Genomic DNA, 12,331 nt, shown 5'->3' on the forward strand with positions numbered 1-12,331 from the left:
TCACCCCGAAGAATTTACCGGACACCGGGTCCGAAGCTTACCGGGATCTCTATGACCCAGTAAGGTATAACCGGAATCCCTGGAGAACTACAAGTCCCAGGATCGCTAAAGTGCTGATACGTAACAGAGTCGGGAGACACATAGGCCCCGCAAGCTGAGGAGCGTGTACTCCAAGAAAAGGCCCTACCACCATGTCAGCCAGCGCAGGACAGAGACAAAGTTAGGCCTAGCTCCAGGCAGGTCAGAAACTTACTACGCAGAGGCAAGTAACAGGAGGCCCTACACCCGCTCATTGGAGAGGATCCTGACATGTACCCTTCACCCTACAGTGCTCCGGGAAGTGCCTGAATTTCCATCAGTAAAAGGTACTGAAGTGACTATCGTGTCTGTCCCTGTTCTTGCTCTGACCCGGCTGGGTCTCGCCTGTCCTGCATTCCCCTTTCCGTACGCTGCCCTGAGGCCCAGCTCCACCTGTGGGGAGCTATAACATCGAGCTGCCTTATCATCGGCCTCTGTGGACTGCGTAGCGCTGGTGATTCTCACCAGAAGCCACAGGTGGCGTCACGAACTTTTATAAAATTAATAAACTTAGACCCTTTTAAAAAGTGACCCCAGGGTACGGGCCCGGAAGCCGACCATCGCGACATCCCCAAGGCCAGGCAAAGGCCCGGGTACCGAGTCATCCCCATCCCCTGGGCTGGTCATCTTATCTGGCGTCACGAATAGGATAGCGTGCCTGCTGCAACGATGTAGTGTCATGCCCGTTGCCACCGGGTACTGTGCGCCTTTATTCTGAACTGTGTACGTTAAGTTGTGGTGAAGATTGCCGCCATTTTTGGGCCGCCGAGCGAGAAGAAGGGCGTAACCGCGGGAAAATTAGGGGCGCACCTGCAAAAGAGCGCGAAGCTCCGGACACGCCCCACGCCTCGACGTCAAACCAAGAAGCGCCAGGTCCTGTAAGGGGTGTCGCTGAACGCTCTGACGTAGGACGCAAGCGACGCAAGGTCCTGAAGACAACCGTCACCTGCGGAGCTGCGGCCTACCGGAAGAAAAACTAGAAGGTAGGCCACGGTACGCTAGGGGGGCGCCAGAATGTCCGATGAACAGCAGAACGCCGACATGCCGGTCAACGTCCCTGAGGTTCAACCCACGCCCGATGATGAGCAGGCCGAAGCAGCTGCTCCACCAGCAGCGCCTGTAACACCTGTCATTCCCATGACTCTGCCATACATTCCTGGAGCTCCCCCAGTACAACGGCAAACCAGATACCCTGTCTGGATTCAAATGGAAGATATGCGGTATCTTAGACATGTACTCTATGACAGGCAAGCAAAGAGCCGCCGTTGTATTAGGACAACTGACTGGTGCTGAGGAACGGGAAGTGGAAACATGGTCGGCCGCAGACCAGGAGTCAGTGTCCGCAATATTTCAAAAGCTACAGACTGTCTTTGAGGATCTTACTGAGGCGGACCACCGGATGACGTTCTACAACTGTTCCCAACAGCCGGAGGACAATGTTCGGGACTACGCCTGGCGTCTACAGGGGGCCCTGCGGGCTCTGAAGCAGGTTAGTCCAACCAGCATAGAAAATGAGAATAAAATGCTGAAGGACCAGTTTGTCCGGGGACTGAGGTCTCCAGAGGAAAGCAGGACAGTGCGTTGGTGGTCCCTGGATCATCCAGATGCTACCTTTGATAATCTTGAGGACATGGCTATAAAAGGACTGCAGCCCCTGGAAACAAATGCCATCCAATGTTACCAGGGTGGGGCTACCCCAGTGCCTGCTACACCCACCTTTTCCCCAGTGGCTGCTGAAGCTAAGGTTCCAGCAACGTCCCCTAGAGAACTGGACAGTCTGCGCTCTGAAGTGCGCCAGTTGAGCAAAACCCTGACCACTGTGCTGAGTGCTCTGCAGCTGCGGACGGAGCCCGAGGAAGGAGGGAAAATCCTGTTAGCCGATAGCCCTGAGGATGTCCCCTGGATGCGAAGGAGGAGGAGGCCAACATCACCCTCTTCGAGGACCAGTGACCAGCGCCGTCCACAGAAGGACCCTACCTGCTACCGCTGCTGCAAGACCGGACACATCGCCCAGAATTGTCCTTTAAACGAGAAAGCCCTGGGTCCGAGGGCCGACACCCAGGAGTAAATTCACCAGGCCCATCAGACTGGTACAACAGGTTCATCGGAGGAAGACCTTTCCTGTCCATTGTACTGGACGGGATCCCGACGCACGCCCTTCTGGACACAGGATCTCAGGTAACCATCATGCCTGACGTCCTCTACAAGAGGTTCTGGTCCATGGACGACCTACGTCCGCCAGCTCCAAATCTTTCGGTATATGCCTCAAATGGACTCCCCCTTAACCTAATCGGGGTTAAGAATGTGACTGTAAAGGTGGGGAGAGTGGAGCTGAAGGACCAGGGGCTAATTGTAGTAGAGACTAATCCTGATGACACCAATCCGTATATGGTACTAGGCACTAACATTGTTGGTAACTGTTTGGGAGAAGTTGTGTTCTTGCTCCAACAGATAGCCGACACTGCCAGACCAAGACAGAGGAGGGCATTGCAGAAGGAGATCTGAGTCCTGATGTATCAACAGCAAGTAAGGTTAACAGACGGTGAAATCGGTAATGTGCGAGTAACGGACCCGATACCCATTGTTGTTCCCCCAATGAGTGAAATGCTCATCTGGTGTAGAGCTGCTATAGGTCTTAGAGGACAGAACTATCAGGCGGTAGTAGAACCTCTTTGCTCCGAGCATAGACCCACGCTCTTAACCGCCAGAGGAGTGGTAGATGTACGCAATGGGAGGGTGCCCGTCCGTCTTCTCAATTGTGAGGAAGATGAGGTCAGACTGCCACATTATGCCACTGTTGCCAAATTACATGCTGTCAATAACAACTGCATTCACAAGGCGGAGTCCTTAACCTCACCAGATGAAGAGGAGGATAATGACCCTGCAACACAGGTGGAGGATTGGTGTCAACAGCTCCATGTTGGGACAGACACCACTCCTGCCCATCAAAAACAGGGTGTACACCGGGTGGTTCAAGAATACTCGCAGGTGTTCAGTAAACATCCACTTGACTTCGGGAGGGTTAAGGGGGTTCAACACCATATCCCCACAGGTGACCATCCCCCAATCAAAGAACGTTACAGGCCTATACCACCAGCTCACTACCAGAAGGCTAAGGAAATGCTGCAGGACATGAGAAAGGCGGGAGTAATAAGGGATAGTTGTAGTCCCTGGGCAGCTCCCCTAGTGCTAGTTAGGAAAAAGGATGGGAGCATGAGAATGTGTGTAGATTACCGTCAAGTAAATCGCATTACACATAAAGATGCATACCCTTTACCACGCATAGATGAGTCCCTAGCTGCCTTAAAGTCCGCAAATTATTTTTCCACCCTTGACCTCACTAGTGGGTACTGGCAAGTAGCTGTAGCTGAGGAGGATCGGGAGAAGACGGCCTTCACCACCCCGATGGGACTCTGCGAGTTCAACAGTATGCCGTTTGGACTCTGCAATGCCCCCGGAATGTTCCAGAGATTGATGGAGTGCTGCCTGGGACATCGCAACTTCGAGACTGTGTTACTTTACCTGGACGATGTAATAGTGTACTCCAGAACGTACGAGGACCACTTGAAACACCTAGCAGATGTATTTGAGTCACTGTCCCGGTACGGGATGAAGTTGAAGCCCTCAAAGTGCCACCTGCTCAAGAAAAAGGTACAGTACCTGGGGCACATTGTCAGTCCGGAAGGGGTAGCACCAGACCCGGAGAAGGTGACAGCCATCCAGAAGTGGCCGGAGCCGAAAAACCTCAAAGAGGTGCGGCAGTTTTTGGGACTAGTAGGATACTACCGGAGGTTTGTAAAAGACTACACTAAGAAAGCAGCTCCTCTGCAAGACCTCCTGGTAGGGCAGTCCCCCAAAGGCAAAAACCCCCCATTCCACTGGGGTAAGGAGCAAGCCGAGTTGTTTCAGGAGATGAAGGAGATCCTGACAGACGATGAGATCCTAGCCTACCCTGACTACAGCCAACCGTTCCTGCTGTATACAGATGCCAGCAACGAAGGACTGGGCGCTGTTCTAAGTCAGAAGCAGAATGGCCAGGAGTAAGTGATCGCATACGCAAGCAGGAAGCTCTGCCCAACTGAGAGGAACCCAGAGAACTATAGCAGTTTTAAGTTGGAGTTCCTGGCCTTGGTCTGGGCCATCACTGAAAGGTTCAAGCACTATCTGGCCTCCAGTAAGTTCACTGCCTTTACTGATAACAACCCCTTGACCCATCTTGAAACAGCTAAGTTGGGGGCAGTAGAACAACGATGGATGGCTCGGCTGTCAAACTACCAATTTACAATTAAATACCGGGCGGGCCACAAGAACGCCAACGCCGATACCCTGTCTAGGATGCCTCACCAGTCAGACATGGAAGAAGAAGTGGATGACCTGGAAGAGATTGAGCTACCTGCCTTTCACCGGAATGGGATGATCCACGAGCAACAAGCCTCCAGGAGGCAGCGTGGAAAGACGTTAAACCCCCTGCCTCACCACAGCTGGAAAGAGACCCAGGACAGTGACCCGGTTGTCAGCCGCATCAAACAGCTGATAACCCAAGAAGGTGCCTCCCTGGAGAAGGAAGCGTCTCTCCAAGCAAAGTTGCTGTGGAACGAGAGAAGCCGGCTGTTTATCTACCGTGAGAAGCTGTGTCGGAGGTACGTCAATCCAAAAACCCATGAGATGGTATGGCAGATAGTAGTGCCGAAGACAGACATCCAGATGGTATTAGAAGCTTACCACGATCAGGCGGGGCACTTTGGCTGGAAAAAGCTAGAGACCCTGCTGAAGTGTCGATTCTACTGGGTAGGAATGCGCAGCTCCATTGAGAGGTGGTGCCGAGACTGTGGACCCTGTGGCCTTAGAAGAAAAGACTACAGCAGCCAGAAGGCACCCCTGCAACACATCAAGACGACTCGACCCCTGGAGGTCGTGGCCCTGGACCATGTCAAGCTGTCCCCCAGCAGGTCAGGGTACTCCTATGCTCTGACCATGATGGATCACTACTCGCATTTCCTGGTGGTCGCCCCCCGTCAAAGACCTGACGGCAGAGACAGCAGCAAAGACGTTCCAAGCATATTTCTGTAGACCCCATGGTTATCCTGAGCAGGTGCTGACGGACCAAGGCCCGGCCTTTGAGGCTGAGTTGTTCAAGGAGTTCTGCCATTTCTACGGGTGTAAGAAGATAAGAACTACACCGTACCACCCACAAACCAACGGTCTCTGCGAAAAGATGAACAACATCATCATCGACCTGCTAAAGACCATACCACTTGAGGAGAGAAACCAGTGGCCAGACCTACTACCTGACCTAGTAGATCTGTATAATCATATACCAGTAAGTTCCACCAATTGCACTCCGGCATATCTCATGCGGGCAAGGCCAGGAAAGCTGCCCATGGATCTGGAGCTTGGTGTTGTTGAGCCTGAAGCTGATATGACCACTGAGGACTGGGACACGACCAGACAAGAGCAGTACAGGAGGGTACAAGCCTGTGTCGAGGACAGTCTCACTCGGGTGAGAGAAAAGCAGGAGGCTCACTAGAACAAAAACGCGCCCGCAGAACCCTTCACACCTGGTGAAACAGTATTGAAAAGAAAAAGACGAAACCACAAACTTGATGACCAGTGGGAAAAAGAACCCTACACTGTGTTACCGTCAAGGTTTGATAACAAGAAGACTTGCATAATCATTTGAGATGGAGGAAGAACGTCTGCTACAGTGTCCAGGGACCCCAAGAAGAAGTGCTTCTCACCAAACCAGAAGAGCCTAAGGAAGCGGTGATTCACACTGACTTAGGAGATTTCCCAGCAGATTGGCCTCAAATAGGAGGAGCAGTAGTCGTCCCTGTAATCACCTTCTACCCACAGCAAGAAGAACCTATAAGTGCTGCAGAAGAGCCTGCTCTAGCAGAATCCCCGGAAGAAGGATCCCCGGTTGGAACAGAGCAAGAAGGCCCAGCCAATGGTATGCTTGCTAGTCCAGTAGAGAGGTCAATGCAGCCTTGTAGCCCCTCCACATCTAGTACTGACACATTGGGAGGTAGTGTACCTGCTAGTACTACACGCATCCCGGTACTATGCAGATCAACACGTAGCACGAGAGGTAAAACCCCTGATAGGTACACTCAGTAAATAGTCAAATTTCTGGAAATGTATAGTTACCCCTGGGGTATTAAATTGTAAAGTACTGTATTAAATGTGTATTATTTTGTGCTTTACCTTGTTAATTTCTTTATTGTTTATTTAAGAACTTTGTGGCTGAGGACTATGTGCAGCCCAAAAACTGCTTTTGTATATAATTGCACTCCCAGGAGTGCCCCTTTAGGTGACCTCAGAAGGAAAACCTGTCAGGAGTGGCTCTAATGGAGGTCCAACTCGGCATCTTCATGCCCTGCAGCCACCCCAGGGCCTACGTTGAGGGTTTGGGACAGGTCCCTCAAAACCACCGAGTACTCTACCCTGTGAGATGGACATCCAGTCTGGGAACCTCACCACAAGAGACTTGAGCTCTGAGGACACTTTGTATTTGTTATTGTTATGCAACGTTTAAGCTTGGTGCCTCCCATAAAAGGGAAGATTGTTATTGCATTGTTCATGTTTTCCTGTTGTTATAAAATGTACTTCAGCCCGGGAGTGCTGAGCTTTGCTAGGGGGGAATGTGACGCCCAACTGCGCTTGGTATCACAGATCCTGTGATCCACAGATCACAGTGCATTGATGGATTCCTCCACAAGAGGCCCCATAACCATTCACACATCTCCACCTTCCACATCAGACCAGCAGAGGGAGCCCGTTAGGGATTTAAATAGGGAAGGTGGAGCTAGGTAGCTCAGTCTAATCTGGAGTCGACAGAGAGCCAAGTCTGTTGAGAGAGTTCCTGCAGTAGAGAAGCCTAAGAGAGGTAAGCCTGAAGTAGAGTACAGTCCAGACTCAGTTGTAGCTCAGGATAGTGAGCTTTAGGTGTGCCGGCGCCATAAGATCGGTGAAGCGCGGCAAGCTGCCGTTAGTGTGAGTAGCCTAGTGAGGGCCCGAGTAGGCCGAAGGCGAGTGGAGAGTTAGTACATAGGGGGCAGAGGAGCTTAACTAGCTCACCCCGAAGAATTTACCGGACACCGGGTCCAAAGCTTACCGGGATCTCTATGACCCAGTAAGGTATAACCGGAATCCCTGGAGAACTACAAGTCCCAGGATCGCTAAAGTGCTGATACGTAACAGAGTCGGGAGACACATAGGCCCCGCAAGCTGAGGAGCGTGTACTCCAAGAAAAGGCCCTACCACAAGGTCAGCCAGCGCAGGACAGAGACAAAGTTAGGCCTAGCTCCAGGCAGGTCAGAAACTTACTACGCAGAGGCAAGTAACAGGAGGCCCTACACCTGCTCATTGGGGAGGATCCTGACATGCACCCTTCACCCTACAGTGCTCCGGGACATGCCTGAATTTCCATCAGTAAAAGGTACTGAAGTGACTATCGTGTCTGTCCCTGTTCTTGCTCTGACCCGGCTGGGTCTCGCCTGTCCTGCATTCCCCTTTCCGTACGCTGCCCTGAGGCCCAGCTCCACCTGTGGGGAGCCATACCATCGAGCTGCCTTATCATCAGCCTCAGTGGACTGCGCAGCGCTGGTGGTTCTCACAAGAAACAACACGTGGCGTCACGCACTTTTATAAAATTAATAAACATCCACCCTTTTAAAGAGAGACCCCAGGGTACGGGCCCGGGAGCCGACCACCGCGACATCCCCAAGGCCAGGCAAAGGCCCGGGTACCGAGTCATCCCCATCCCCTGGGCTGGTCAGGTACACTTCAACAATTTTAGTGACCCAAGATTAATATGATGAAATAGTAAGATGAAATATATGTATGTGACATGGCTATGTTTAATGACATTACAATAGTGATTTTGTTTATCTTTTGTTAACTGCTAAATATCACCACGTTGTACAGACTCCGCTAAACTCTGTATGTGAAGGGATATCCCCCCCTTTGTTGTTGTGTTTTTAATGAAGTTGTATTACTCAAAGTGTTGTCTTTAGTCATGGAGTCATTTGTTTTTTACTTACCGGGGTTATCCAATTTCAAGAAAGTGTGTCGCAAACTGATTAAAATACCTAAAATAACAAACTCAGAAGGTACTCAACCTCTCTGGGTCCAGCATCAGCTCCCCGCCACTTCTCCAGTCCTGGTGGCATGGCTGCAGCGGTGATGTTACGTCAATATCAGGTATCACCTCTCTCGCCAGTGACTGAGTTCAATGTTCATGCTCAGTGGCACGTGCCATCAATCTTGGCCACTGAGCTCAGTGACTGGCTAAAGATTATTGTTGTTGATGCGACTGCAGCCCAAATACTGAGACTGGAGCAGCAGCTGGACAGAAAGAGGTTACGTACCTGCTGAATTTGTTATTTTTGGGTATTTTACATAGTTGAGGCCCACTTTCTTGAAACTGGATAACATCTTTAAATCAATGCATTTTTTAGTGAATAATCATTTGTTGCAATTGCAACATTTTGACTTTCACAGCCTTACTATATATCTCTGTACATAGTTGGCTGTAGAATGAGTTAAATAATAATCTAACAATGAGCTTGTATTTATGAAAGGGGTTTGAAAATTTTATTTTTTTCTCCTGAATTTCTTTAAAGCGAACCTGTCATCAGGATTTTGCTAAGTAAACTACAGGGAGTGTCAAGTTGGTGCCGTTACACTGATTAAAATGATACCTGGGTTGATGAAATCTGTCTTGTGGTTGTTGCTTAATCTTTGACTGCAGTTTGGAGATAATCATATGTTCGTGCTTCTGGGCAGGTCTGTGAGCTGGTCTTTATTTGGTGCTCTGTTATTTCCAAACTGCAATCAAATATTAAACGACAACCGCAAGATGGATTTGATCAACCCAGGTATCATTTTAATCAGTTTAACAGCGCCAACCGGACAGTGCCTGTAGTTTACTTAGAAAAATCCTGATGACAGGTTCACTTTAAGATGATCTATGACCATTTTGAATTTAATTGTTTAATTAGAAAGACATATAAGGAGCCCAAACTCTTTACTTGTAACTTTTTTTTGGAGACTTAAAGAGGTTGTCCAGCGAACAAAAGTGAATTTTAATCAATAGATTTTGGAATAATAATAAGTTCCACAATTGGATGTGTTTAAATAAAATGTTCCTGTGCGGAGATAATCTTATATATGTGCCCCTGCTGTGTACTGTGTAATGGCTGTGTCTAACCATTCAGGGACATGGTCTGATCATACCACCTCTCCTGGGCAGGGGAGGACACAAAAGAATATACAGAAAATACAGCAGGGTAATCGCTATTCTCCTGCAGATATGAGGTTAATTTGAAGGTTAATAGCATTATTAACCTGCCCGACGTCCAGGATTCCCCTGACGAAGCTGTGTGGGTCACGGCGATACGCGTGAGGCTCTTCCCTGTCCTCTGCTGATGCTATCTAGGCCCCCTTTCCCTTCACATGAGCTGGTGCTCTAGGTAATAATTCAGTGTCCTGACAGGACGCTTATTGCACACACCCTTTTGGGAGACAAATGATTATTGCCTTTGGATCTTCCAGTCCAATGATTGGGTATTTTGTATTTTCTAGTGGTTTGGGTTATTTCCCACTCCGTGACCGCATTGGATTCATGGTCTTACATTACCTTTTATTATGAAGGTCATCTTATTGGGGTTGGCACTTATTGTGATATGTGTCTTTATTTATTTATATTGATGTTACCCCTTATTATGACATGTGTCTATTTATTTATATTGATGTTACCCCTTATTTCTGTGCATGTGGTACTTTACAAGCTACCTACCTATTAATACATACCTTATTTCTCTAAGCGTATTATTGGGGAGTTTCTAAATTATACATTGTTTCATTTTCTGAGTGTTACTCCCTACTCATCATTACACTTGAATATATTTTGGGGTGTCCATCGATGTTGGTTTATTGATATTCGTCATGCGGGGGACAGCTTGCATGCCAATTTATGGCTTTTTTAAAATGTTTTTATCATGTGTGGTCCAATAAACTTTTTTCTATATTGTTTTCTATTGGAGGTGTGCTCATTTACTATGTAGTGTCTTTTTTCCTATAGTCCAGGTTTAGCAGAATGCTGCAGGGGATAAATTAACTTTATTCCCCTTCCGGCAGCGTTCCAGTTTCAGTCACGAGGGCAGTACCGCACTGGTTGAGTCACAATTCTGAGTATAGAGAGTGCCAGCTGTAACTGTGCCCCCAGCCCTGACTGACCCTGGCTCTGCATTGGGGCCGGCTGTGAATCAATACCAGGGGCTCAGTTACAGCAGCCACACTGTATATTTAGAGAGGTGACTGAACCCACGTTGGAGCTGCCCTCCTTGACTGAAACCTGAACACTGCAGGGGGGAATAAAGTTCATTTTCTCCCTGCAATGTTTGGCTAAGTGCGGGCGCTGGGCAGGTTAATAATGCTATTAACCTGCAGATTAAGCCCATATCTGCAGGTTAATAGCGTTTTTCTGGTGACAGATTCCTTTTAAGCCATATTATTGTCATTGTGCGATATTTGTTTCAATGCACAGTGACAGTGCACTCCCTCGCAGGCTCTAATAAAAAGTGATGAGCCGGGGAGAAAGCGCACTGTCAGTGCACATTGTAAGAAGAGAATGCATCAAGCAGGGAAACCAGAGACCAGACCAGCCCCGCCCCGCCCATGAAACAAACATTACTTTGTGGAGCGGGGCTGGTCTCAGCTTTCTCAGTAGAGTGGGAACTAGACAAGCCCACTGATGCCACTGATCAAGGTGATGAAACAGATGCCACTGATCAAGATGAGTACAGAGGCTATAGCAGTGACCGCAGCTTCTGCCCCCTGATGATGTCCCATTTGAGAATCCCAGCATGCGTTGGGGATTCTCAAATAAAATGTCATCAAAACAGAAGAAGGTAAGAAAAAAATAAGCTGAGTAGAGAGGGAACGGTAGGGAATTTTTAATTAAGGTATATTAGAAAAGCGACTATATTATTACATTAAATAAATGGACATTTAGGATTAAAATCAATGTTAGTTTCGGACGACCACTTTAATTGACTATGACTACCCATGCAACTGACACTAACATTTGTGAGGGGCTTTAGCTTGTGTGCCCCATTAGGAAACAGGGATTGCTAGAAATTATTACAATTTGTGTACAGTGCTGTAGAATATATAACTGCTATATATGAAATTTGAGATAAAAAATAGTGAGGATTTTATTGGAAGCCAAATCAAAATCATTTAAGTCATCAATATCTTTTTTAATAGATTGCAAAACAAAAAGACAATGCAAAAAAAGCCAAACAAAAAAAGATGAAAAAATGTTTTTACTTACATCCACCAGGTGTCAGTATTAGCTTACAAATTTTGTACTGAATGTCATTTTCCTAAAACAGAAGTTATTTGAATGTTCGTAGGATTAAAAATAGTAAAAAAAAAAGGGTAGCAGCACTAAATAGCTAAAAATATAAATATTTATTTATCTTGAAATAATGCATTTTGAGGGACTGTCCCTCTTCTTCAGTTAAAAAAGGCAGAGCATAATAAACCTATAGATAAGTATGATTTAGATAGCCTCAATAGGGAAAAAAATCGAGCTAAGTGCGCACATTCAGGATTTGAAGCCAAGATTTCCTGAGCGTTTCTGCATCTCCTTGGTAGGAAATACACTGCCGAAAAACGGTGCGATTTTGCCGAGTTTTTGATACGTTTTTGATGCGGTTTTTGAAGCGTCTTTTTTAAACTTTTTTTTAAATCAATGAATGTTTTTTGGAGCTAAATAAAGTTATTTGGTGGGACATTACTTAAATCCTTGGATTACCGTAAGAACTGGAGTGAGTATATTGGTTAATTTAAATGATTAAAGAATGTGTCTGTTGTATTTCAAATAAAGTGTTTGCTCTGTGTCTGTGTGTTTATTTAACTCTTTACTTTACTTTAGGTTTGGTGATGAAAGGGTCTGATTGACACCTTGTCATCACCAAACAAAAGAGCTAGGTGTCAGCTAGTCCAATTCACACAATCTTCATTAGCATTTCCATTCATGTAATTTATGCGGCAGCTGTGAGCTGCTATTTTTAGCCTAGGAAGGTGCCATTTGCAAACATGGTCCCTGGCCATTATTAACAGCTCACTGCTGTTTCGTTAGCCACTACGTCCCCCCAATCAGCACTCAGCAGCGCTTTGGACGCAGCGTATTTTTGCTGCAGCCAAAAGGCAGTGTTCTAATGCCGCACTTTTGTTGTCGGTA

This window comes from Phyllobates terribilis, unplaced genomic scaffold (assembly GCF_046119375.1).
Source record: "Phyllobates terribilis strain yellow unplaced genomic scaffold, ASM4611937v1 Scaffold_8__6_contigs__length_399053987, whole genome shotgun sequence".
NCBI lineage: Eukaryota > Metazoa > Chordata > Amphibia > Anura > Dendrobatidae > Phyllobates > Phyllobates terribilis.